Here is a 24,203-nt window from a genome sequence, read left to right as displayed (position 1 = left end):
GAAACCTTGCATGCTATGAGGGAACACTTCCAATGGCAGGGCCAGGATTTTTCAGATTCAAGGAAAAGGCTAAGGACTTTTTTACACTTACCACAGCATAGGCCTTTAGCCATTCCACGAGTACTAACAGTTGTTGATGATGCATATAATGATGCCTGCACTGCTCCTGATTCTCTTCCTCCGGCCCCTGCCAAGCCAGACAGATATTACAGGGTCCCGGACACACACTACCATTTGTATAAGGCTCCTGTTGCAGACCCTGAAACCATTTCACAGGGCCCTAAAGGTGTGGCAGCTGCCTCTGCCAAAAACCCTCTTCCCTCTGAAAGGGAATCTAGAGCATTAGAGAGATGGGGTAAAAACGTTTATACTTCTGCTACTCTTTCGGCCAGGGCCTTGAACTGTCAATTTCACATGATTCAGTACCAGGAATTTTTGTTAGACCAGCTAAATAAAAAAACTATCTTCTCCTGAACCTTTAGACCGCCGCAAAGTCTCTTCAGGATTTGGTACATAACTCTCAGCAGGTCAGTAACCATTTCTTAAAATGTGGCTATGATGCACTGGAGGCTTCCTTTAGATCAGCTGTGACTGGAACAGTGATTCGAAGGCATGCCTGGTTAAAAGAACAATCCTTACCAGACCAGGTTAAGTCAAAACTCCTAGATGCTCCCATGGAGAAACAAAGTTTGTTTGGCTCCCCTGCACAGGAGGTTCTAAAAAAGGTGGAAGAAAAAGCAAAATCTGTCCAAACAGTCAAGGATTTCTTACAGGTCCAACCTCCGAGGTTTAGCAGAAGTTGGCCTTCGAAGAATTGGTCCTTTCCAGACAACTCCAGAGCGCAAAGAGGCAGAAATTGACGCCCAAGAGGCAGAGGTCAGTCTAGGGGTGCCTACAGGGGACGTCAGTGGCAACCTACCAACCAGAGAAGTACTGCCACGGAATCAACTACAACCACTTCCACAGGGCAGACACAATGACTTGGCTCTAGTTCCGCCTACCAGGGAACAACTGGAAGCACCCTTGGGCGGAAAACTAGCCTTATTCTCCGACAACTGGCATTACATTACAGGAGACAAATGGACTTTACAAACAATAGACAAGGGCTACAGGTTTCACTTCCATACTCTACCAAAAAAGAGAGGAATGCCAAACCTATCACCAAGCCAAAAAACAGACGCTCTGAGACAAATCAACAACTTACTAAGGATGAGAGCTATAGAAGAGGTGCCACCTATGGAACAAGGTCAAGGATTTTACTCCAGGCTTTTCCTTGTACCAAGAAAAGAAAATCAATGGAGACCTATTCTAGATTTGTCCACACTGAACACATACCTCATTGTTCCAAAATTCAAAATGCTGACCCTCCAGCAACTTCTTCCCATGCTGGGCAAGGAGTCTTGGCTGGTGACTCTAGATCTCAAGGAGGCATACCTGCACGTCCCTATACGACCAGATTGCAGAAGACACCTCAGATTTCTTGCAGGATCAGAGCATTATCAATTCTCAGCATTGCCTTTTGGCTTATCTACTGCGCCCAGAGTATTCATGAAATGCCTGGCATCAGTAATTGCTCATTGCAGACTTCAGGGAATTCAGATTTATCCATACCTGGACGACTGCCTAATACAAGCGGACAACAAGGCAAAGTTAACAAAGATTTGGAAAATGTCATACAACTGTTGCAAGCCTTGGGATACACAGTCAACATGCAAAAGTCAAGACTAGTACCATCCCAAAGGATAACATTCTTGGGTGCAGAATTAGACACATCAACTCAGATGGCTTTTCTCACAGAAGAAAAACAAAAGCAACTACCAGTCTACTTCATGACATTAACAACACAAACTCAGCTTACTGCAAGGAAAGTCCTGCAAGCCCTGGGCTACATGGCATCCTGCATAATATTGGTTCCGCATGCCAGGCTGTATATGAGAAAGCTACAATGGTATCTAAGGAATGTATGGTCTCAACAGAAGCACAGTCTAGAAGCCCAGATTCCAATAATTCCATGCCTGAAGCAAGAATTCCTGTGGTGGGCTCAGGCCTGTCAGTTGAACAGAGGCTTGCCTTTCCACAAACCACATCCAAGCCAGACCATCACCACGGACGCCTCAGACCTAGGATGGGGGGCACACATGGTGGACAAGTGTATACAAGGCCTATGGACCCAAGACCAGCTGAATCTACACATAAATCTAAAGGAGATGCTGGCAGTGAAACATGCGATCCAGGCATTCAGACCACTCCTTCAACAGGGTCATCTGCTGATAAGGACGGACAATACCACAGACATGTGGTACATCAACAGACAGGGAGGTACACATTCATATCCTCTATGCCGGATGGCAATGGACCTGTGGAATGTGGCCCTGAACCTCAACATTCAACTTCAGGCCAGATTTGTACCAGGAAAAGAAAATTCTCTAGCAGACACCTTAAGCAGAACTACCACGGATGCTCACGAATGGATGCTGCATCCAGATATCTTCAAAGCCATAACAAAGAAATGGGGATTACCACAGATAGACCTGTTTGCCTCCCCACACAATCACCAATTGAAGAAATTCTGCACAAGAGCATACCACCCACTTGCTTGGAGGGTGGACTCCCTTTCCTTCAGCTGGAAAAACCTGACAGCATATGCATTTCCACCTCTTCCCTTGATGTACAAAGTTCTACTGAAGATCAGAGAGGATCAGCCAAGGGTAATTCTGATAGCTCCAGACTGGCCGAGGCAACATTGGTACCCGCTACTGAGAAGCATGTCTCGGACACACACATGGCATCTACCTTTATGTCCCTTACTACTAACACAGGACAACTACAAGATCCTACATCCAAACTTGAAAACACTGCAGCTAGCTGCTTGGAATATTGCATAAAACAAAATAACCCAGGTTTATCTCAGAGGGTTAAGGACATTATCCTGGAGGCACGCAGACCCTCCACAAGGAAGACTTATTCAGCCAAGTGGAAAAGATACCTCATTTGGAGTGCAGCAAAGGGAGAAAATGTCTCATTGGCAAACATAGCACACATCCTGGAATATTTAGCAGAGCTGTTCCACAATGGACTGTCTTACTCCTCCATTAAGATTCATGCATCAGCAATTTCAGCAGAATACAACATGGATCCTCCTGTCTTCTCTCATCCTCTACTCAGGCAGTTCTTGAGAGGAATCAAAAATGTAAAGCCTCCAAGGAAACCACCTTTACCTACATGGGATCTCAACTTTGTGCTGGAAAAGTTAACACTTCCCCCTTTTGAACCAGCAGCAACAGCAGAATTACAATTCTTGTCTTGGAAAACTGCCTTCCTGCTAGCAATTACTTCAGCAAGAAGGGTATCTGAGTTACAGGCATTAATGGCAGTACAACCCTTCCTTATATTCCATCAGGACAGAGTCTCTCTGAGAACTAACCCTACCTTTATGCCAAAAGTGGTCTCCAGAGTATCATTGAACCAAGCGATTCATTTACCTACATTCTTCCCCAACCCACAGAACAGGGGGAAAGACTGCTACATACCTTGGATGTGCACAGGCAATTACGCTACTATCTGGACAGAACTAATACCAGCAGAAAAAACTGACCAGCTTCTGGTAGCATATGCAACAGGAATGCAAGGAAAAGCAATTTCAAAACAGACAATCTCAAAATGGATAGGAAATTGCATTCGATTTTGCTACTCTTTTCATGGAAAGACAACTCCTGCTAATATCAGGCCTCATTCCACAAGAGCTACAGCCACCACTACAGCTTTCCTACGAGGAGTGGCTACCAAAGACATTTTAGAAGCTGCTACTTGGAGCTCCGTGCATACATTTGCCAAGCATTACAATCTTCCCTTATACTCTAGATCCCGAGCAGGTTTTGCAACTGCTGTTTTGCAAGGGATCTTAACTACACCATCTTTATCTTAGTGCCTCCTCCCCAGTTTGGCTATGGTATTCTACCCATATGTTAGGACTGCAGATGCATCCTTGAAGGACATAGTACAGTTTTGTACCTACCATCAATGTAGATGTCCGATAGGTATGCATCTGCAGTCAACCCTCCTTCCCTCTGTGGTATTCCTAGGGTATCTATCCCTCTTTTAGCTAGCTGGGGGAATCTATTATGGTGTATTTGTTTGTATATATGTATATATGTGTATATATATATATATATATATATATATATTTTTTTTTTTTGTATTGTTTGCTCTCTGCTGTTTGGAATTATTTGCATTTATCCAAATTTAGCCTTACTAGAGGGCACCTGGCATCTGGGGCAAGAAACACTGAGGAAAATGGCGTCGGCTGATGCCTTTATACCCAATAAACAGCAGCTATGACGTCGGGTGAAGTGCGACATCAGCCGAAGGCAGACCCAGACTTTGGAATCCGGCCGACCGAAGGGCTGCCTGAGGCAGGACAACCCATATGTTAGGACTGCAGATGCATACCTATCGGACATCTACATTTATGGTAGGTACAAAACTGTACTTTTCTTTTGGAGAAACTTTATATACCTTAAGGGAGCACTTTCACTGGGGAGAGTCAGGATTTCTCAGAATCTAAAGAGAGACTTGGGGATTTTCTTTTTCCTCAGCATAGGCCTTTGGCTATACCTCCTGTTCTAGACATTGTTGTTGATGTTTTCTCAGAGTCCATTATGGCTCCTGATTCCCTGCCTCTGGCTCCTAGTAAGCCAAACGGATAGTACAGGTCTCCTGACTCCCACAAATTCCTCTTTAAAAACCCTACTGCTGACCCTGAAACCATTTCTCAGGGTCCCAAGGGCGTTAAGGCTTCTACTGCTAAAAATCCTACCCCGTCTGATAGAGATTCCAGGGCGCTGGATGGGTGGGTGGGGTAAGAAGGTTTACACGAATACAACCTTTGCAATCAGGGCTTTAAACTGTCAATTTTATATGCTTAAATATCAGCAGCATGTCATGGGTTTACTTAAACAGAAAATGATGTTGATTTCTGGCTGTGTGGAAATAGAGTTGCAGGATTTATTGCATTCAGCTGAACAAGTTGGAAAACATACTTTGCAATGTGGTTTTAATTCCTTGGAGACCTCTTGCAGGGCTGCTGTAACTGGATCTGTGATAAGAAGGCATGCTTGGCTAAAGAAGCAAAATCTGCCTGACCGTGTTAAAGCAAAATTGTTGGATGCTCCTTTACAACAGGACAGTGTATTTGGTAATAAGGCTGAAGAAGTTTTGAAAAAGATGGAAGATAAAGCTAAATCTATGCAAACTGTGAAAGATTTCCTACAAGTGCAGCCACCCAGGTTCAGTAGGCACTGGCCTACTAAGAACTGGTCCTTTCCAGTACCCACTAGAGCTGCTCAGGTCAAACCCAGACATTCCAAAGGCTCCAGGTTTCAGTTGCAAGGAACTTATGGAACAAAACAATGGGGTGCCTCCACCTCCAAATCTGGAAGTAACAAGGCACCTTCCTACGGTAAGCAGTCTCAATGACTTTCCACTGCAATCACCAAGCACTTATCTTTTGGTTGCCCCTTTGGGGGGAAAACTGGCACTTCATGCACGAAACTGGCAACTGATTTCCCAGGGCAAATGGGTTTTAAATATAGTATCCCAGGGATACAGATTTCATTTCCACACATTGCCAATCCCAAATGGATGGCCAGATCTGCCCCCAAATCAGTGGGCATAGGCCTAGAAACAAGTTATGTCCCTCATGAATATGGGGGCATTCATCCAGTACCAGAAAAGGAAAAGGGACAAGGTTTTTTTCAGTACTTTTCCTGGTACCCAGAAAAGACAAGTCATGGTGTCCATTTCTGTACTTATCCATTCTAAATACATTCTGGACATTCCAAAATTCAAGATGCTGACTCTCCAACAGTTACTACCTATGCTAGGCAAGGATGCCCGGTTGGTAACTCTAGACTTAAGAGGCTTACCTGCATATCCCAATCAGGGAAGATACCTCTGCTTCAAAGCAGGCTATTTGCATTACCAGTTCTCTGCATTGCCCTTTGGCTTGTCTACTGCGCTCAGGGTCTTCACAAAGTGCCTGGCACCAGTAATTGCATTTTGCAGGCAAAGAAATATTCAAATTTATCCATACCTGGACGATTGTCTAATTCAGGCAGAAAATAAGGACTTTCTTCTAAAGCATCTGGCATTTGTAAAAAGGCTTCTAACTTGTCTAGGGTACACCATAAACAAAAAGAAATCACAACTGGTACCCTCTCAAATAATTACATTCCTGGGTGCAAGCTTGAATACAACTGCCCAGATGATTTACCTTACGCCAGAAAAACAAATTCAATTGATGACTTACTTCAAACAGGTGCCTACAAAAACCCAGCTATCTGCAAGACAAATTATGCAGGCCTTGGGGTTCATGGCCTCCTGCATTCTTCTAATTCCATATGCAAGACTGCATATGAGGAAACTTCAATGGTACCTAAAAAGTTTATGGAGTCAACATTGTCACAGCCTGGAAACAATGATTCTTATCATTCCTTGCCTGCAACTAGAGTTCCTATGGTGGGCAGAGGCCTGCCACCAAAACAAGAAACTGTCATTCATTCCACTCCCTGCCGCCCAAACCCTGACTACAGACACATCGGATTATGCTGGGGGGCACATCTGCAAGGAGATGCATTCAGGGCCAATGGAGCACCAATCAAATGCACCTACATATCAATCAGAAAGAGATGCTAGCGGTACAGACTGCACTGACAGCCTTCAAGGACTATCTTCATCCAGGACAACTACTGTTAAAGACAGACAAGACCACAGTCATGTGGTACATAAGCAGGGGGGTACCCATTCCCACCCCCTTTGCAGACTAGCCATGGCATTGTGGAACACGGCCTTGACTTATCAAATGCATCTACAAGCTCAATTCCAGCCAGGAAAGCAAAATACTATGGCAGACGAACTAAGCAGAAATCTTATGGACCCACACGAATGGAAACTGGATGCACAAATCTTCAGCATGTTGACACGCAAATGGGGGAGCCCAGACATAGATCTTTTTGCCTCACCCCAAAACTATCAGTTGGACAAATTCTGTACAAGAATTCATCACAAAAAAGCTTGGAAAGTGGATGCTCTATCCTTCAGCTGGAAAAACCTATCAGTCTGTGCCTTTCTCCCTTTGCCTCTGCTCTCCAAGGTCTTACTAAAAGTCAGACAGAAAAAAACAAAAATGATTCTGATTGTTCCAGACTGGCCTCGCCAACACTGGTACCCGCTCCTGCGCAATATGTCGCACCTTCCTCCGTGGTACCTGCCTCAGACACCTTGCCTACGGTCTCAGCAAATTTATTAAATTCTGCACACTCAGCTCCAAACTCTGAATCTTGCAGCATGGCTAGTCAACTAATTTCACCTGTTACGTCTCTCAGCAAACCTGTGATGGATGTCATTTTGGAGGCTAGAAGGCCTAGTACTAGAAAATCTTATGCTGATAAATGGAAAAGATTCTGTGCCTGGAACCAAGCACAAGGAATAAGCACAGCAATGCCCAATATTCCTCAGATTCTGCAATACTTAACTGAGATGCTTCACAAGGGCCTATCTTTTTCTTCCATTAAAATCCATGTATCTGCCATTTCAGCTCTTTACAACACAGAGCCTCCCTTCTTTTCTCATCCTTTGCTAAAGCAGTACCTCAGAGGGGCCAAAAATTTAAGACCTCCCAGGAGAGCACCAACTCCTGCATGGGACCTCAATTTTGTTTTGGAAAAACTCACTCTACCTCCTTTTGAGTCAGCTGCTACTACAGACCTAAAATTTCTCTCGGAAAACAGCTTTTCTTTTAGCAGTCACTTCAGCTAGAAGAGTTTCAGAACTACAGGCTCTTATGGCAGTGGAGTCTTTCATTATTTTTTTACCCGGACAGGGTGGCTCTCAGGACCAATCCATCCTTTATGCCTAAAGTAGTATCTAGTGTGGCCCTCAATCAGACCATTCATCTGCCAACTTTCTTCCTAAATCCACAGAGCAAGGGTGAGCGGATTCTGCATTCATTGGATGTACACAGACAACTAAGATTTAACTTAAACAGGACAAAATCTCTAAGAAATTCTGAACAAATTACTGGTGGCATTTGCTGCAGGGGCAGAGGGAAAGGCTATTTCAAAGCAAACTATTTCCAAATGGATAAGCCATTGCATTCGTTTCTGCTATATGCACCAGGGTAAACCTGTCCCCAAGGGGGTCAGATCTCATTCCACCAGGGCTGCATCTACTTCTGCAGCTTTTCTCAGAGGGGTTCCTACCAGAGACATTCTAGAAGCTGCTACCTGGAGCTCATTTCATACATTCACCAAACATTACCATTTACCTCTCTTCTCTAAATCCAGAGCAGGCTTTGCCACTGCTGTCCTGCAGGGCCTTATAGCTGCTTCTAATGCTGTATAAATCCATCCTCCCAACCATAGCGTTGGGATTCTACCTAAATGTAATGACTGCAGCAGTGAAACACAAAAAACATAGTACAGTTGTGTACACTTACCATCAATGTAGATGTTCAAGTGTATTCACTGTTGCAGTCCTGGTTACCCTCCCTCCAGCCCCATGTTTTTTCTCTAACTATACCTCTCATTTATGTTATCTTTAAAAGCCTTTTTGGTGTATTGCTTTTGTTTGGAGGTATATGTTTTGTGTTTTTTATTCTACATTTATATATATATATATATATATATATATATATATATATATATATATATATTTTTTTTTTTTTTTTTTTTTGCTCCCCATTTGGGGGGGCACCTGACATCTGGGGCAAGAAAAACTGATGTAATGGCATCTGCTGCATGTTTTATACCCCTGACGTCATAAAAGAAGGGACAGCAACCGACGTAGGACCCAAGACTTTGTTAATCAGGCCGACTGAGGGCAACCTGCCAGCAGATTACCCAAATGTAATGACTGCAACAGTGAATACACTCGAACATCTACATTTATGGTAAGTGTACACAACTGTACTTTTTTGTTTCTTCTAATTACCAGGATTTGCTCTTACTTACATATGAGGATTCTGATGCAGAGGACTCAATTCCCTCTGCTTCCCCTCCAGAAGATTTTTCTTTTGGTGAAACCTTGCACACTTCTGGGGAGCATTTCCACTGGGTAAGCCAGGATTACTCTGACTTCAAAAAGAGGCTTAGGGAATTCTTACTCCTGCTTCAACACAGGCCTTTAGCTAGCCCTCCTGTCCTGGACATTGTAGGTGATGCCTTCTTGGAATCTAGCCTGGCCCCAGACACTTTACCTCCAGCTCTCAGGATACCTGACAGGTATTAGAGTACCTGACTCTCAAGTTCCTCTTCAAGAATCCTACTGCGGACCCAGAGACCATTTCCCAAGGACCTAAAGCCATTAAGGCTACTTCTGCCAAAACCCTACACCCTCTGATAGAGATTCCAGGGCCTTGGATAGATGGGGTAAGAAGGTATACACTTCCACTACTTTGGCCATTAGGGCCTTAAACTGCCAGTTTCATATGTTAAAGTAGCAGCATATTATGGGACTTCTTAAACAGAAAATGATGTTGATTCCTGACTGCTGAAAGTAAAGAATTACAGGATTTAATGCATTCTGCTGAACAAGTTGGTAAACATACTTTGCAATGTGTTTTTGACTCTTTAGAAGAACCTTGCAGGGCTGCTGTTCTTAGAAGGCATGCTTGGCTTAACTCATTCACTCCGGAGCAGCTCAGAAAAAGCTGCCTGCTTAATTCCACCATAGGAACAACAGTGCAGCCTGAGCTCATTTTCAGAAAATCCATTTGTTATACCATACAGAAAACAAATGTTCATAACTCTTTAACTATAAGAGCTAGCATAAAAATGTAAATGTGAAAGTTGTTCAGACACTGACCTTTACAACAGTGTAAATGTTGTTAGTGCATATCAAAGTCATTATTAAATATTTGGCAAGGAATGCTGATATTGTGCATATTTTTTACCTTTGTGGAAAAGCAAAGCACAATATCTTGGTCAATGTACCATGCAGACCCATACAATTTGACTTGGATTTGTTAGTATGAATGTCAGCTTTAAAATGATACCTTAACCATTACTGTGTGATGCTCCTTTCTTGAGATATTCACTTAAATATGATTAATATATTATTTCTCAATTAATAAATAAACAAAGCATAATATCTCATCACCTGTAACAGACAGAGCCTACATATCTGTGTAGGAGTTGTGCATCTAATTGTCAGTTTCAAAATGATGCATCATTTGTGTGATCACCATGCTCCCTTGCAAATATATGGGCATAATAATGAGAAGCATTGTAAATGTATAATTTTCATAATCATACAAGACTAAACAAACTGTGGTATCTGTACATGTGTTACAGTGCGCAGACAGTTCTTTTACCATGTTGTAAGGAGTAACACTGTCTTCAAAATGAGGTATTACTTGGCACACTGACATGCTTCCTTGCAATGTTATTTGCCAAAATTTGAAAAAAATCATAATTTCCATAACCTAAGTCCGAAACAAACTTTGATATCTGCACGTGTCCAACATACAGGCACAATTCTTGTACCATATTGGAACCAGCAATACTGGTTTGAAAGTGAGGTATTACTTGGCACATTCAAATGCTCCTTTGCAAATTTATTTACCAAAATATGAAAAAAAAACATAATTTCCATAACCTAAGTCAGAAACAAACTTTGATATCTGCATATGAGTACAACATACAGGCACCATTCTTTTCCCATGTTAGAACTATCGATACTGTTTTCAAGTGAGGTATTACTTAGCACATTCAGATGCTCCCTTGCAAAGTTATTTACCAAAATATGAAAAATAAAATCATAATTTCCATAACCTACGTCCGAAACAAACTTTGATATCTGCACATGTGTACAACATACAGACACAATTCATTTATCACGTCTGTGATTTGAAACCGTAGCCTTCTGACTGGTTCACTGATGACATCATTCCCTCCAATGTGTAAACACAAGAATGTCAGGCTCAGGGTAGATGGAACACTTCTCTTCCAACAACTGCAGTAGTCTGCTCCAATGCATACCTCTTCTTGCAATCCAGTATAACTTCACACTGGATGTAGGGAAGCTCAAGTTGTACCAGTTTTCAGTTTCGGAGGCATGGCTGGCAGCCCAGTGAATGTAGGAATGGCCACATACCCACACTCTCACTTGTTGTTCTCCTGGTAGTGAAGCCATGTCAGTGCCAGAAGGTGAACAGACCTGCAGAGGAAAGAAAATGCAAACAGATTACTACTGATATTTGACAGATATATTGGAAGACTGCATATATATGTATATCGTATGCATTACCTGGTTAGCCCATCCAAATCTTCCATCCTATCCACAGGGGTAGTATTCTTTGCATTAGGTACGTAAGTGGTGATGACACTTCAGAGGTACATACCTACTACCCGTGAAAACATCAAATTACACACAGTGACTGACAAGGAGGCACAGAAAGGGCACATGTAAAGAGAAAAGGCAGGGTAAGGACCGCCACTCCACTAATATGCCAAGAACAGGCATGGGGCTCCAGATGTTGGTTATCTGAAGTGTCCCATAGCTGTGCTGGCTGCCCACTCAGACTGCTGATAACATTATTATCTCACAACATTTTTCAGTGTCAGCAGTCTGCCTTGCCTCTGCCTTTTCTCTTTACATGTGCCCATTCAGCAATAGACCTAAGGGATGAGGGACTGAAGTAACTCACTAATTGCTGCCCTGACCTTCATACATTTACTGTCCTCACCTACTTACATGGACTACACCTGAAGGGAGGGAGACCGAGTGCAAAGTTACATCAAGGCAACATGTCAAAAGACCAAGACTGACCCAGGCTGTGTCTTTTTGCATGCGTCCTTTCCCAGAGGGAAACATTGCATCACAGTGGCACCCCCAAGGCCATGCTTGACTAGGACAGCAGCACTATGAGACTGAACTGAAGAGTCTTCAAGTTCCCAACTGCGAACCAGATGGATCCCAAGATCCAGGGTGGCTGGGTATGCCCCCGCGATGCATCCACCAACACAAGATTCTGCGATGGGACAGCTTAGGGATTTGGTTGCTCTTTTTCCAATGATTCCCAGAACAGCAGAAGACAGTCTTACCTTATTTGAAATACTGCATGGGTGGACACTGACAAGGGGGCACAGAAAGGGCACATGTACATGGAAAAAGCAGGGTAAGAGTTGCCACTCCACTAATATGCCAAGGCTTGGGGCTCCAGATGTTGGTTATCTGAAGTGTCCCATAGCTGTGCTGGCTGCCCACTCAGACTGCTGATACCACTATTGTTTCACAACCTCCTTCAGTGTCAGCAGTCTGCTTTACCTCTGCCTTTTCTCTTTACATGTGCCCATTCAGCAATGGACCTAAGGGATGAGGGACTGAAGTAACTCACTAATTGCTGCCCTGACCTTCATACATTTACTGTCCTCACCTACATACATTGACTACACCTGAAGGGAGGGAGACTGAGTGGAGAGCTACATCAAGGCAACATGTCAAAAGACCAAGACTGACCCAGGCTATTTCTTTTTGCATGTGTCATTTCCCAGAGGGAAACATTGCTTCACAGTGGCACGCCCAAGGCCATGCTTACCTAGGACAGCAGCACTATGGGACTGAGCTGAAGAGTCTCCAAGTTCCCAACTGTGATCCAGATGGATCACAAGATCCATGGTGGCTGGGTATACCCCCAGCGATGCATCCACCAACACAAGAGCAGTTGGCAGAAAAGACTGAAGAGGGACCATACTGGCCTTGGTGCTGGTAACTGACAAGGGGGCACAGAAAGGGCACATGTACATGGAAGAAGCATGGTGAGGCACTCTGCTTTACCTCTGCCTTTTCCATTTACATCTGTCCTTTCAGCAATGGCCATAAGGAGTGGAAGGGAGGAGCTAATGTAAACCCTGATGTTCTTCATTCCACATTGCTGCAGTCCTAACTATTGGGTAGTCCGCTGTCCAGTCGGCCCGAATACCAAAGTATATGGCTGACGTCGGTCAGGGCGCATTAGACTGACGTGAGAACGTCAGGGTACTAATGCGCATGACCGACGTCATATCCTCAGTCTTTTTTGCCGCATGGTCCGATGCAGAAGCAATTTTGCGAGTGCAGGTTGGCGTTCTGAAAGTTTCTGAAGCCAGAGTTTCAGACCGAATCAAAGTTGGCTAAGTACCCGTTGGGAATATTTTGGTTTTTTCTTGCCTCAGTATTTAACCGGATGTCAGAAAAAGTGAATAACTGTATTTCTTGTGGGAAACAGATACCTCATAGGGATCACCATACTTTGTGTATACCTTGTTTAGGGCCTGAGCACGACGTTGTTGGATGCCGCTCTTGTGCTAGATTTAACAAACGCACTATTAAGAGAAGGTTAGACTGTGCCAGGTTAGTGTTTGGGAAGCGTTGTAATTATAAAATGCCGTCGGATGTTCCGGCGCGGCTTCGGCTAAAAAACGCAAGGACAAAACAGCAAAGCCTAAAGTGGAGGAACCGACAGTCCCAGATGTCGGTTCTTTAGAGGGCTCAGTGGAGCCGGAGGTTTTGCCAGGTGTTTCTTTGGAGTCTCAGGGAGAGACTTTACTGTTACAGGATGTATCCTCTCAGGACGTAGGCCAGGCTGAGGGGGCTTCTCAGGTGGCTGTTCTTCCCTCTCTTCCTAAGGTGGTCAGAGCCTCCCTTCTGTTTCCAAGGCTTCTTTGAGGGGCAGGCCGAGTTTTGCTACAGTGGGGGTTTCTCCTAGTACTTCAGGGTCTTTGCCTAAGAAACATATGCTTAAAATGGCAGAGGATTTGATTACTATGATAAGGGGTTCTATGCCCCCTCCTGATAAGAGGCCTAGGGTGGAATCTGAGTTTGAGAGTTTTGAGCAATGCTCCGAGGCTTCTGAGTCTTCGGTTGAAGACGTGCAGGAGTACCCTCCTTATTCTGATTCTGATGTGGATGATTCTACTCCTTCAGCTTCCCCTCCTGAGGATTTTTCATTTTCAGAGACTCTGCATTCCATGAGGGAGCATTTTAAATGGGAAGGTCAAGATTTCTCTGATTCCAGGAAAAGGCTTAGGGAATTCTTGTTTTTACCCCAGCACAGGCCTTTGGCTATACCTCCTGTTTTGAATGTGGTGGAAGATGTTTTTGCAGAGGCTTCCCTGAATCCTGGATTCTTTGCCTCCTGCCCCAGTTAAACCGGATAGGTATTATAGGGTGCCTGAAGCTCATAAGTATCTTTTAAGAGTCCTAGGGCAGACCCGAAACTGTCTCTCAGGGGCCTAAAGGTGTGAAGGCCTCAGTTGTTAAAAATCCTGTCCCTCCTGATAAAGAGGCAAGGGCTTTGGATAGATGGGGAAAGAAAGTGTATACTTCTTCCACTTTAGCCATGAGGCGTTGAATTGTCAGTTTCACATGTTAAAATATCAGAATTATCTTCTTTCACAGTTGAAATCTAAGGTGGATGCTCTGGCGGAAGGTATTGAGTGTAAAGAGTTGCAGGATTTAGTTCATGTGTCTGAACAAGTGGGTAAACATTCCTTGCAATGTGGTTTTGATGCTGTGCAGGCCTCCTCGGCGGTGGCTGCCACTGGTTCTGTTCTTCGTAGGCACGCCTGGTTGAGAGATCAGAACTTAGCTGAGCATGTTAAGACAAGGATTTTGGATGCTCCTTTACAGTCTGATGTGTTGTTTGGTTCGCCTGTGGAAGCAGTTTTAAAGAAGATGGAGGACAAGGCTAAGTCTATGCAAACTGTTAAGGATTTTTTGCAGGTGCAGCCTCCGAAGTTTAGTAGAAATTGGCCTGCTAAGGGATGGACTTATCCTGCTTATGATTCCCAGTCTAGGGGTAGGTCTAGACGTGGTAGGGGCAGAGCTCAAGGTACTTTTAGGCCTAGGACAGGGAGTTCACCTGCTCAGACTTCTGGTGAGGGCAGGGGTCAGTCCCTTCGTAAGCAGACCCAATGACCTGCCTTTTCAGCTGCCAGTACCTTCTCGCCTGGCGGCACCTCTAGGAGGAAGACTGTCTCTTTTCAAAGAAAATTGGGATTTAATTACCCAAGACAAATGGGTTCTGGATATCATTCACCACGGTTACAGGTTTTATTTCCATACCTTACCTCCTTTCAAAGGCATGCCAGACATTCCTCCTCTACAAAGACAAGAGGCTCACAAGCAAATTTTTCAGTTACTCCAAATAGGGGCCATTCAGCCGGTTCCTGTGCCAGAAAGGGGCCTAGGATTTTATTCTCGCCTGTTCCTTGTACCGAAGAAGGGAACACGTGGAGACCAATTTTGGATTTATCTATCCTCAACACTTATCTGGACATTCCCAAGTTCAAAATGTTGACGTTACAACAGCTTTTACCTCTGCTGGGCAAGGATCACTGGATGGTAACTTTAGATCTCAAGGAAGCTTACCTTCATGTGCCTATAAGACTAAGTTGCAGAAAGTATCTGCGTTTTCGAGCTGGAAATTCTCATTATCAGTTCTCTGCATTGCCCTTTGGCTTATCTACTGCGCCCAGAGTATTCACAAAGGTTCTGGCTCCAGTGATAGCTTACTTCAGGCTAAAAGGAATTCAAATCTATCCTTACTTGGACGATTGCCTGATACTGGCTCAAGGAAAGGAAGACCTTCTACAGCATTTGGAATATGTCATAGCAGTGCTAAGATGCCTAGGGTATTCTGTGAACGAAATAAAGTCCAGTCTAGTACCCTCTCAAGACATGTACTTTCTGGAAGAGAGACTAAATACAGCAGCCCAGATGGCCTTTTAACCCGGACAAACAAAAGAATCTTTCCAGTTACTTCCATCAACTATCTCTTCAGTCCGGGCTGACTGCAAGGACAGTCCTTCAAGCCTTAGGGTTCATGGCATCTTGTATTCTGGTGCTTCCCAATGCCAAACTGCATATGAGGAAGCTACAATGGTATCTCAAAATGTATGGACACAGCACTGCCAGGATTTGGACACTGTCATTCAAATAATACCTTGCATTCAGAAGGAATTTTTGTGGTGGGCTCAGGAATGTCACCTAAACAAGGGACTCTCTGTGACCCGGCCAGAGGCGAGTCAAATTCTGACGACAGATGCCTCAGACATTGCTTGGGGAGCTCATCTAAATGGAAAATGGATACAAGACAAGTGGCCTGCCAGACTACAGCATCTACATATCAACATGAAGGAGATGTTAGCAGTCCAGTTTGCATTAATGGCTTTCAAGGAGTTACTTCTTCCAGGGCAGGTGTTGATTCTAACAGACAACACAACTGTCATGTGGTATATCAACAAACAAGGGGAACACATTCTTACCCATTGTGCAGGCAAGCAATGATTTTATGGGAGACTGCGCTAAGCTTGCAACTAACTCTTCAGGCAAGGTTTCTGCCGGGAGCACAGAACTCCTTAGCAGATGTGTTAAGCAGACAAATCATGGATCCCCACGAGTGGAAACTGGATCTTCATGTATTTCAAAAGTTGACAGTGTCCTGGGGAACTCCAGACATAGATCTGTTCGCTTCTCCACTAAACCACCAGCTGCCAAAGTTTTGCACAGAGAGGTTTCATCACACAGCTTGGAAAGTGGATGCTCTTTCTTTCAGTTGGAAAAATCTTCATGTGTATGCGTTTCCACCTCTGCCTCTTCTTCCAAAGGTGCTTCTAAAAGTCAGACAAGACAAGCCAAGGATGATTTTAATAGCTCCAGATTGGCCTCGGCAGCACTGGTACCCATTACTGAGGAGTCTGGTAAAGAAGCCTCCATGGCCTTTACCCTTGATTCCACATCTGTTGTCTCAGAAGGACGGTCGTCTGCTCAATGTCAAGCTTCACTCTCCATCTAACAGCCTGGCATATTCTGTTTTGAAAGACAGCAGGTCTCAACTTCCTCAACAAGTTTTAAATGTGATTATGGAAGCCAGAAGACCTAGTACAAGGAAAGTGTACGCAGAAAAATGGAAGAGATTTTTATTTTGGACTGCAGCAAAGAATTTGGAGATTTCGGAGCCTAATTTGAGTGTGGCTCTTCAATATCTTACTGAGTTATTGGACAAAGGTTTGTCTTTCTCTTCCATTAAGATTCATGCTGCAGCCATTTCAGCTCACTATGATTGTGACCCACCATTGTTTTCACATCCTTTGTTCAAGCAATTTCTTAGAGGGGCAAAGAATATAAGACCCCCACTTAGAGCTCCTACTCCTGCTTGGGATCTCAATTTTGTGTTGGAGAAACTTACTCTACAACCTTTTGAGCCTGCAGCTACTGCTGAACTGAAATACTTGTCATGGAAGACTGCTCTTTTGTTCGCCATTACTTCTGCAAGAAGGGTTTCTGAGTTACAGGCCCTTATGGCGCTTGAGCCTTTTTTGATTTTTCATAAGGATAGGGTATCATTACGTACTAATCCTTCCTTTATGCCTAAAGTGGTTTCTAGTGTGGCTTTAAACCAAGCTATTCATTTGCCTACGTTTTATGCAGATCCCCAAAATAAAGGGGAAAAGATTTTGCACACTTTAGATGTACACAGGCAATTGCGTTATTATTTGAGCAGGACTAAGGATTTTAGGCAGTCTCAGCAGTTGTTTGTTTCTTTTGCTTTGAGTTCTCAGGGCAAGCCTGTGTTAAAACAAACTATTTCTAGGTGGATTGGGTTTTGCATTGCATTTTGTTATTCCCATCATGGCAAGGAGATTCCAGCTGGGATTAGGCCTCATTCCACTAGGGCTACTGCCACTTCAACAGCTTTTTTAAGGGGGGTGGCAACAAAGGATATTTTGGAGGCAGCTACTTGGAGTTCAGTGCATACTTTCTCTAAGCATTACCACCTTCCTCTCTACTCTAAGTCTAGGGCTGGTTTTGCCACAGCTATTTTGCAAGGCATGTTATCAGCTCCTGCTTCCTTATGATTTGCCAGCCTCCCTTACCTCTGCTTTGGGATTCTACCCAATAGTTAGGACTGCAGCAATGTGGAATGAAGAACATAGTACAGTTTTGTACCAACCATAAATGTAGATGTTCGAGGATCCACATTGCTGCAGTCCAATTTACCCTCCCTCCTTCCCCTCTGTGTTTAGGGGTGGTTGTGTAGGTGAGGTTATATTCTGCTAATTTTGTATATTTTGTATATATATATATTTTGGTGCAGATATGTTGGGAGTTTTTGGTTTTTTGGCCTTATCTTTTCAGGGTCTTCTGACATCTGGGGCAAGAAAAGACTGAGGATATGACGTCGGTCATGCGCATTAGTACCCTGACGTTCTCACGTCAGTCTAATGCGCCCTGACCGACGTCAGCCATATACTTTGGTATTCGGGCCGACTGGACAGCGGACTACCCAATAGTTAGGACTGCAGCAATGTGGATCCTCGAACATCTACATTTATGGTAGGTACAAAACTGTACTTTGCCCTGACCTGCATACATTGAATACACTTGAAGGGAGGGAGACTGACTGGAGAGCTACACCAAGACAACACGTGAAAAGACCAAGACTGACCCAGGCTGTGTCTTTTTGCATGTGTCCTTTCCCAGAGGGAAACATTGCATCACAGTGGCACCCCCCCAAGGCCATGCTTACCTGGGACAGCAGCACTATGGGACTGAGCTGAAGAGCCTCCCAAGTTCCCAACTGCGATCCAGGTGGATCACAAGATCCATGGTGGTTGGGTATGGCCCCCACGATGCATCCACCAACACCAGAGCATACCCATCGTGACTTGTATTGTGCATCGCAACATGTGCCATTCCTGACATCATTAACCCACGAGAAATTTATGGCCATGGTACTCGCCAAAGCATTCGACACACAGGTTGACCTTGCAAGTCGGGCACCCCTATGATGGCTCGGCACTTTTACCCTTGCTGGCACAGTTTTTGTATCTTGATTTATGCCATTTCACTGGAAAGTAAGAGCCATGCTCAAGTCTGCTCACCGCCTGTGGGACAGTAATCTCAGTGCATCTTTTCCTCTTCATGTAACTGGAAAGTAGATGCAAGCCTAGGTTCCTTCAGAACTGTAACTGTGTTGCTGGAATAGCATGTCCAGAGCATGACAGTTGTTAGTGGCTGTTACTTTCCTGGAATATAATGAAAGCATTGACAATGGTCACATCCCATAAGAACCAGAACAAGTACAGCCACCATTTGCGGGCCTTTCTGGCAGTGGGATACTGTGTCCTGAGCTAATCTGCTTGGTCCACTCTATTCATGTAACTGTTGTACATGTTTACAACTGGTGGACATGGCACCAATGCCTTGTTTCCATCACGCTTTCTCCTGTGTTTGCTGGAGATTGGCAAGGTTGGGTTGCAGTTAGTTGACAGGAGGAATACTGGGTTGCTATCCTTCCATTCAGTAGCTAGCAGTGGTCCACTTTGCAATTGCTTGTAGTAGCCTCGCGCTGCTTTTCCGATGGCCTGTCTGTTGAATGTTCGAGGCCATCCTGACCTATTGGTGTGCATGATTCCATAACAGTATAGATCATCTTTCAGTAATTGCTGTGCCAGTGGAACAGAGGTAAAGAAGTTATCAAAGTAAATGTGATGCTTCTTGCCAATCAGTCCCCTAGTTAAGTCAATCACAACTCTGTGTGTCAGCCCGACCTCTGTATTCTGCTCCGTTTTTCCAGTGTATACCTGGAATTCAGGTACATACCTATTGGTAGAGTCTGCCAACACCCACACCTAAATGCCATACCTCTCAGGCTTACCAGGCATAAACTGTCTAAATGTCAAGCGTCCACAGAAGCCAAACATGGCTTCATCTACAGCCACCTCACGATGCACATTGTAATGTGTCCTGCATGCATGAAGTACTGCATCCCGTATTGGCCGTACGTGATGTAGCTTGTCATGACCCCCAGAGTCCTGTGGTAGCCTCAGGCTGTTATCGTTGCAGTGGAAGTACTGTTGAATTTTTTCAAACCTATCTCTGGTCATGTACTCTGCTATTGGGAAGCAACCATATACATGGTGCGTTTCCCAGTACGGCCTGAATTCAGAAACATGTACAATAGACGTGTATTCTGAAACCTAGAAATGTGCGTATGTCTCCTGGGCAAGAAGGACTCCACCGCGTATCAACCTTGCCTGGTGCGACCTGCTTCTGTGCAGCATAGCGATTGGTTTCATTAGCAATACCGGTGTACAGCTCCTCTGGGAATATCAAATTCAGGAAGTCCATCTCTTTGCTATCTCAGCCCATAGCCAGCCTTGGGCATAGCCCAACTAGGCAGCCGCCTAGGGTGCTGCTCTAGTAGGGGTGCTTTTCCAGTATTTACTTGGTGTAGGTAGACCAGGATGGGGGCGCTGAGTGGTGTGGTGGGGGGCACCATGGAGCCCTTTTGCCTAGGGCACCAGTTGACCTAAGGCCGCTCCTGTCTGAGCCCAAGTGATTTACTGGTCCTACTGGCCCCACAAATTCCTCAATGTGTAAGGTTTGGAGGTGTTCTTCCCACGTGATCTTACGTAGTGGGCATGCTTGGCGTACCTGACTTGGTCGCGTGGAACATTTGGGAATGAAAAGGGCTGAAGGGTTGAGAGATGGTACTCTCTCAATGCCAGTAGCAACTGTACTGCATGCAGTTGGTAGTGAACTACTAACACATGTTCCCTGCTGAGGCAAAACCATATCATTGCTTGACAAGGAGCTACTTGGACTCGTATGTAGTGGATTTTCTCCATCCCAATCACCGTACTCTGGACTGCTTTCGACGCCATGCGCAGTCGAAGGCATATCCACACCCTTGTCAGCACTTGCAGTGCCATGTACTGTGGAGGACTGCAAAGTTGTCAGTCATATCACGTGCTTTCTTGAACACAGATAAAGGCAAGTCATCATCTGCATCATACTCTTGAGTGCACTGGGTGATCATTGTATGTGGCTACCTTCCTTAGGTGTGCAAGTGGCATCTCATCCTCACTGTCATGGTCATGTCTGCTTTGGCAACTCGTAGTGGTCTTTCAGGAATGGCAGGCACATGGGCATCATCCATATCACAGGCAATGGCCTTTTCATGCAGATGTGTGAGTGGAATCTCATCCTCTGTATCATAATCATCATCCTCACTCAGGTTGGCATTATGTGGTGCCTCAAGGTGCATACCATTGTCTGAACCACTTGTACAGTCATCAGAGTCAGTTTCCTCACCCAACAGGTAAATGCTGCTTGCTTTCTCCTCAACAGATGGCATCTTTGGTGTGGTGGCTGTGTTGCTTTACACTTGAATTCACACCTGAAAAACACAATGATATACAACATTCTGATGTAATGTACCTGCACAGAGGCACGTGAAAAGCAATTCACCTATCTCTGTATTTCTATATCTATATATATCTATGTCTCTATAGCTATCTCTCTCTCTTTATATATATATATATATATATATATATATATGGGTTCCTATCACATCATCGAACTGTGTATTCACCGACACTCACCTCTTCGACACCAATCCATCGACGTCCATATCATCGACAATTCCGGTAAGCGATCTTCCCCCTCACAGGACCCATGGTAGCGCTTTAAAGGTAAATTATACGGAACCACGTAAACCCTGATCGGTGTTACACAGGAAGAAGCGCTACCATGGGTCCTGTGATATAATGTCCTCAGCTACTTTACACCCTGGGTAGCTCAACAAACAGATATGCAAGTAGTCTAACAGGTGAAATATGCCTCTCGCATCTCACCCACAAAGGGAAGTTTAAATATATTTAATGATAAACAAAACTGCAAGACTGTAATCAGTAACTCAACGAAATGACTTCATAGTTAAAAAGCACAGGAAATATTTAACCATAGTCTCAAATAAATACAACATATGAATTTGGATATTGTCATTGCCTTATAGGTAAAAACAATTTATGGTTTTCTGGCAAGTCAGAGGATGCAAGGCAGTAAGTAGTAATATATATTCAAATCCTTCATACAGTACACCAGAAATCCTCTTATTCCAGCCAGTTTCTCATGAAAAAACAGTAAATGAAGATGTCTCCCTGTCATAACTCTCAAGTGTCCTGCTTTGCGCAGGATGTCCACCTTTTTCCTTCTAGATTGCTTACATTTCTTCAAATGGTATACATGACATAAATGAAAGTAGCGTGGAGGGGTGGGGGGTGTATTGCAATCACTGCAAGTGGAGAAAGAGCCAAATGTGAGTTATGCAGTTATCAATGTTATAACGACTTATAGTTATATGAATAACAGTAACAGCTGCTGACAGTTTTACCTGAAAAGTGACAATGACTCAGTGCTAATGATGTGCAAAAGTTATGCATGCCCAGACACAGGTGATAATTGCCTGTTGAGTAGGCATTCATTATGTTACCTTCTGCAGGTGTTATGTAACACAGAGTCATAATCTGTTATAAGACCAGAGTCCATCAAATGGTATAACACTTACATAATACTGTGCCCTTCCTCCCACCTAAATTCCACACATGACTGAGAAAGACAGGAGAAATGCACAAAAAATATGGTAGCTCCATGCTGTCAGTAGTCACCCTGTGATAACCTTTATCTCACTCAGGCAACTACTCACTATAATCATAATAATAATAATAAGACAAGCAGAAATGTCAAACTAGATAGCTTGTCTTCTGCCATTCACTTACTCAGTAAAAAATAGTATAACAGTTATTACTGAGCCCCTCCTCCCACCTATTTGTTAGCAACATACCAAGCAATGAGGAATGAGTCATACTACAATTGTTTGACTACATCACAAAATCCTGTGGTCAAGAAGTTTAAAACATTCTTATGTTCATTTCACTTCCCAAGCAATTGGTTAGACTCAGTATGTCAGTTTTTACTGACCAGCATTTCAAATAAACAGTAAATATCAAATACAGGAAGACAGGTGCAGACCATCTTTTATAGGTTCATAGGTAAGTACTAAGCTATCTGCCCAAGGGCATTTACAAGCCTAGCCAGAGTGTGTGGGCTTTCACCACCCCCTTAGATTAGTTCCCTGTGACTCTGACCAGCAGAGCCATTAGTTCCCTGCTCCTCTGTCCAGCAGAGCCACTGCAGTAATCCTCGGGGTAAATTTTCTGTTTCCCATCCACCCATCAAGGTTTCTCTTGGAGTGCTAGTGAGGGGCTCTGCCTGATGTATATTTGAATTTTGTTCCAAAGCATGGGGGAGTCTCTGGGTCAGGAATGTATCCCTCCAGCATGTCCTATTTAACACTGTGGTACGGTTTATATCCTTAGAACGTATCTCTCGGGGATTGTTTTTTTTTTTTTTTTTTAGGTGGAGCATATCCATCAATTCTGGGTTGGACATGGCCTTGTATGTCAGGCAAGATCACATCTGAGTAAGCGGTATGCAATTGAGTACAGCTGGAGTTTCTTTAGTCGGGCTGCATAGGTCATCTGTTTGAGACCAGTAATCCTCTTGGTGAGGTACTGATGTGGTCTTTCCAGCTGTTGCAGGTGTCTAGTAAGGTACATCCCAAATGGGGCATTGTATTCTTTAATGGGTCTAATAAGTGATGAGTAGAGAGGCACAATAACCTTTTTTGATATGGATGCAAACCCTTTTGAGATTAGATGGGCCACATAGAAGGATTTTCTAACCACCTTGGCAATATGATTATCAACGGGAGAGATTACTATCTACTTGGGTCCCCAGATCCCTTATTACTTTTTCTGTATTTAGGGGACTTCAACCCATGTGTAAGTTTGTGGGTACTTTGCTTTTTTCAAAGGGGGTGACTATGCACTTTTTGGCATTCAGCTTGAGGCCATGATTTTGACACCAGGCATCCGTCTCAGTGAGACCCTTCTGGAGGGTGTCTGTATCAGCCGGAGAATCAGTTATGGCCCCTAGTTTGCAGTCGTCTGCGAACTTGGTCAGCCAAAGTCCTCCTGTGCTTGCCTGTACCTCTGAGAAGTATATACCGAACAGGAGGGGTCCTAGGACTGAGCCCTGGGGGATGCCACTTGTAACCGGTTTAGAGTCGGACCTAGAGTCTACAACTCTCACTGTGTGGGTTCTGTCTGTGAGCCAATTTGCAACCCATCTCGTGATGTAGGGGTTAATATTCAGGTTGGTGAGCTTGTCTATAATGCCAGAGTGGGGAATGGTGTTGAAAGCCTTTACGAGGTCTAGGTAGGCTGTGTGGACCTCCTTACCCTCATCTAATGCCTTGGTAATTGTCTCGAAGAAGTCCACCAGGTTTAGGAGGCATGATCTGCCCTTAACAAAGC

The sequence above is a fragment of the Protopterus annectens genome, chromosome 3.part0 (assembly GCF_019279795.1).
Source record: "Protopterus annectens isolate FY-2018-M chromosome 3.part0, PAN1.0, whole genome shotgun sequence".
In the NCBI taxonomy this organism is placed as follows: Eukaryota; Metazoa; Chordata; order Ceratodontiformes; family Protopteridae; genus Protopterus; species Protopterus annectens.
Note: the sequence above shows the minus strand (reverse complement) of the source record.